The sequence below is a fragment of the Coenobita brevimanus genome, chromosome 50 (genome assembly GCF_032717465.1).
Source record: "Coenobita brevimanus isolate Jiangsu-jjx chromosome 50, ASM3271746v2, whole genome shotgun sequence".
In the NCBI taxonomy this organism is placed as follows: domain Eukaryota; kingdom Metazoa; phylum Arthropoda; class Malacostraca; order Decapoda; family Coenobitidae; genus Coenobita; species Coenobita brevimanus.
The window spans coordinates 22,576,127-22,581,036 of record NC_137003.1 but is presented as its reverse complement, the minus strand read 5'-3'; the positions used below and the strand labels follow the sequence as shown (position 1 = coordinate 22,581,036).

At 42.4% G+C, this 4,910-nt stretch overlaps 1 non-coding gene across 1 annotated transcript; it reads left to right on the top strand.

Moving 5' to 3' along the window:
- The first annotated feature begins 4,245 nt into the window (after positions 1 to 4,245).
- LOC145399911 (5S ribosomal RNA) lies at positions 4,246 to 4,364 on the top strand. Its single transcript, XR_013897358.1, has one exon. It is a non-coding gene; the product is annotated as a 5S ribosomal RNA (ribosomal RNA).
- The last annotated feature ends 546 nt before the right edge of the window (positions 4,365 to 4,910 follow it).

Sequence of the window (4,910 nt, the reverse complement as noted above, 5' to 3'; positions counted from 1 at the left end):
TCTTATGTTTTGTTTTTCTCTTGGAGTGAAGAGTTATTGCGGGCTCATGGCCTTTGGTTCCTTCTTCCTCACAAAAAAAAGGCACAAACCAGAATGAGAGGCAACTTAGGTATGGGTTGATTAGGCTCCCCCACCAGCTGACAAGTATGGCAGCACTGCATGAACTGGGCGACATCTCTAGCCATGCACGGCCAAGAGAACTCTGCATGCAGCCACTCGAGGATCTTCCTCATGCCCAGCCATAGCTGCAGCCACGTGTGGCCTGTAGAACTCCGAATTTAGCCACTCCAGGGTCTTCCTCAGGCCCATGTGGCCTGAAAAAGGGGTACAGTGAGCCAACTCCAACAACTTCTTTCTTCAAGCATTGGGCACAATAATCTGATGACAGTCCCACACTCTGTCGTCACTACTAACAAACAGGGGATGCCAGCAACTCCACAACACTCCGTCCTTCACATAAAAACACCCGCCTTTCGCAACGGTGCGATACTCCACTGCAGCTAACTTTAGCTTCTGAATCTCTGGGTCACCTGCCCACAACTGCTTCAGTCTCTCAACACTCATCTTCTTAATGGGGACAGGAGAGGTATTATCGGGTGAATTCATTAACGTATCTTCCAGGGAATAGCAATCATCACAGCCTCTCATCAGTGTCCTCAGTTGTTGTCTCCGTGTGTTTCCACTATGGTCGTAGGATCACCAGACTCGTCTTCGCTGAGTGGCACATTTTCTCAGCTCTGCTCTGCCCATGCCATGGATCTGGTCACAGCACACGCCGGAAACACATCTACATCTTCTTTATCAACCTGTGGGGGAGCATCAGGTACAGCCATCTCGGACAGTATAGGGGCAATACAGTTACTCTCAGTTGCCAAATCATTTCCGAGCAGCAGGTCGACCCCATAAAGAGGAAGGGAGTCAATTAGCCTGAGGTACACTGGTCTGTCAAACAAGTTACATTTCAAGTCTCCAGTTACAACAGCAATAACTTTTGTGCCAGTTACTCCTTGAATTATTACATACTTCTTAGCTGGGACTTTAAGTTCAGGACTTTCCCACAATGACAGAGAAGCTCCAGTATCATGTAGAATTCCCACAAGAAATTCTGCTCTGCCCAACAGTACCACGCCAGTAAACAAATACAGTATGGAGCAAAAGAAGAGGCATGGACAGCACTGCTAACTGCCACCAGGAGAACGTCTCCAGAAAATGAAGTGGCATGAAGAACGGACTCGAACATACCACCTCCTGCCTGCAGTTCGACAGCAGGCACCTTATACCCATTCTCTCTTACAACAAGCTGAGAAGAGAAAGAAACACAAGATTCAGCAGCCACCCTTAGGCGTGGAGGGCAAACAGGAGTTACCACTGGTCCATTTCGAACAAGGTTGATGGGATTAAAGGGAGCATCCTTCTTTAAACACTTTTCGGCACTGTGACCTGGATGCTTACAGTAAGTACAAAGTAGTAAAGGCACATGAAAAGAACTAGAGGAGACATTAGAGAGCTCAGAAATGGGATTAGGTTTGGAATTAACGGTTAAGTCTGGCTTACTCGAATATTGCTTACTCTGCAAATGGGTATACTTCTTACAGGGAAAATTCCTAGAGAATTCTTTAGGCTTATTACGATATTTATCCAATACATAATCATCAATGATGACAGTTGCTTCAGAGACTTTTAACTCTCATGTCTAGTAAATGAATCCTTAATTCACTGTCAATGAATTCTGAAGGATTACAATGTCTCTCAACCTAGTACGGCTTGGGTTATCACAAGTTGCCACAATCTCACTGCGAATCCAGTTTTGTAAAGTGTCAATCACATTTCCAACAAATTCTAAGACTCCAGAGGGCGCTTCTTAGCATTCGTAAACCACTGACGGTATGATTCAGGTCTTAATTCATAAGAATGTAAAATTTAACTCTTCATCTCTTGTAATCTAAGCATTCTTTAAAACTTAAACTATTAAAGACACACAATCCCATCCATTCATACGCAGATGACTCAATACTTCATAGTTCATTCACACTCAGACACCCATTTACAAAGTCTAATATCTCTACCTCTCAACTCAGTACAGCCATCTCCATAAATCAAGGCCTATCTACGATCAGTGATTGGGGAAAAAACAACCCTGTCTCTTTTAATGCTAGTAAAGCTAAATATATACAGTTTACTAATAGACAGATATTGCCAGATTCGTACATTACCTTCAGTGCTACTAATATTCCCATCTCCAAAAATATTGAAATTCTTGGCATCTCACTTAACAATGCCCTCAGCTGGACCTCTCAGATTAGATCACTTGCTAAAACTGCCTCAAAGAAACTTGGATTATTGTACAGAGTCCGTAACTTCTTCGCTGATGAGCAGTTAGCTATAATATATATGAGTCATGTGTACTCTCAGCTTGAATATTGCTCACCGTTGTGGAACGGATGTGGAGAGGTTGCATTAAAACAACTAGACAAAATTCAGAACAAAGCTGTTAGAATCATTAACAACCCTGCCATTACAAATAAACTACCTCCCCTGCAAGTAAGAAGGCATGTTGCCTCCCTTGCATTATTTTACAGATATTTTTTGGCAAATGCTCTGACGAAGTTGCGTCCATGGTGCCACCTCTCAATGCCTTCCCTCGTGCTACACGGGCATCTGGTAGCGCTCATGACTTGAATGTCACTCGGCCATATTGCAGAACTTCTGCCTATCAGAATTCTTTCATTTCCCGAACTGCATCTCCCTGGAACTCGCTTCCCCAGAGTTCCCTCCAAATTTCAACCCACAGGTGTTCAAATCTAACTGTTACAGATATTTTTTGAACAAAGGACACCAGTAATCTGGTGTATGGAGTATTTTTTTTTTATTCATTTGTTTTCCTTCATCCGTTCTGTTATTAAAAAAAAAAAAAAAATCTAAGGGCCTTGCCTTTAAGATCAATATGAACTAGGGTAGACCATCGGTCTTTAGGCTATTTTTTTCCAAGAGGATTTTTTTTTCGAAACGAGAGAAATCCAAAACATGGGTCTCGTCAAAAGGAGGTACTAATTTAGTGGGGTCAGTAGCACTGAAACCTGAAAAAGAATAGGAAGAACTTGTCTGGCCGTCTGAGGATCTCATAAGGTACTAATAGCCAAGATTCATTTGTTCTAACTTTATTTCAGCCTATTCTCTGGACTGCTCTATCTTTGTCTGTTCTCTGGCCTGCTATCTAGGTTGCTCCATCTTTGCCATCTCTAACTCTAACTTCATCCGCCGTTAACTGAGCCTCGTGTTCCCACTTACCTGGTTCCCACCTGCATCCAGGAAATATGTAATAGGGAGAAGGGAACTAAAACATACACATAGCTACTGGGAAGGTAGGAGGACAGTTTGCCCCCCCCCCCTGGGAAAATTTTGGGGAAATGCTGAAAGGGATTTTTGGCATAGTTCTTGTATGGCAATACAGTTTTCCAAATTTTATCACTAGTATATTAAACAACATTACCTATATCCAAAAATATTTGTGTGGGAACAATAATTTCCTTTGAAACTGAAAACTTGACTAAATATTAAAAAACCCTTTAGAGAAAATGACCAGTTACAACTTAACAAGTTTCCCTGTCACCTTACATTATGTGGTTAATGTGAGAGCTCTCTAATTATGTTTTGCACTTTAATCCTGATAGTATGTAAAAATGACTTTCCTGTCCCCTCAGCCAAATCCTCTCACTCTGCAGCCAGTTGTAAACAAACACTGCACAATTAGTTACAAACAGCGAAAGAAGCAGAATTTTTGAAGACTGCATCAAGCCATTATGATCATATCAGACTACATTTTAGAAGGTAAACAGATATAAATATGTGTGCCAGGGGCCTTGTTTGAGTGCGGCACAGGGGGACGTGTCCCCCCCACTTTTGGGAGCTTTGGGGACAGAGTATCTTCCCCCCCCCCCTTTTCTAGGTGAGAATTTTCAGGATGAATAGCTATACGCCGTTTTTCTTTTTTTTCCTTAATGGAAAAATCCTTTCTATACAGTACAGTACAGGTGATGTGAAAATCATTCCCTGCTGAGCGGGGAAGGTCGAGTGGTCACTGAGTCAAGGATTTAGAGAGGCTGTTTCCACATTCAAGGAAATTATCCTTTTCTAAAGAAATTTGGAGTTTACAAAGATGTATCTAAGGAAATGGCAGTTGAAAGGAAATTCTAAGGAAATAATGGCAAAATATTAAGGAAATTTAGAAAAGGTAAAGACATCAAAGCCAACGGCCATACCACGATGAGTACACCGCTTCCCGTCCGATCAGCGAAGTTAAGCAATGTTGGGTCTGATTAGTACTTGGATGGGTGACCGCCTGGGAACACCAGATGCTGTTGGCATAACGTTCTCCCTACGTGTCAAGTGGGGTTGGTGGAGGATTAGTGCCCCTCCCTGTAAAACAATTAACTCTAAGCCCTTGGCCACCCCGTTTGGGATACATGGCGTCTGGCAATGAATGAATGAAAGACATCAAAGTAATTCAACAAAATTTTACTATTGCATATTAAATATAGTTCTGGATCATTTGCAAGTGTTACCGAAAGCCACTGAAAAGGCCACCTCCCCCAACAATCACTGGTACGGTACCAGTCCCGGTTTGATACAAAAAGCCATTGAAAAGGCCACCTCCCCCAACAATCACTGGTATGGTACCAGTCCCGGTTTGATGATATTAACAACTTTGACTATCTTTCCTGTCTGTCTCCAAAAGTTGCCTTAAACCTTACTCAGCTAAGCCTAGCACAGGTAATAGCTTAGTTACCCCACCTAAATGGCTTTGTTGATTGTCAAGCTGCTGACCTTGAGTGCAAACAACGAGCCATATTTGGAGATCGTGATGATAATACGGCCTTTAGGAGGTTTTGGCATATTGTCTTTAATGCAAA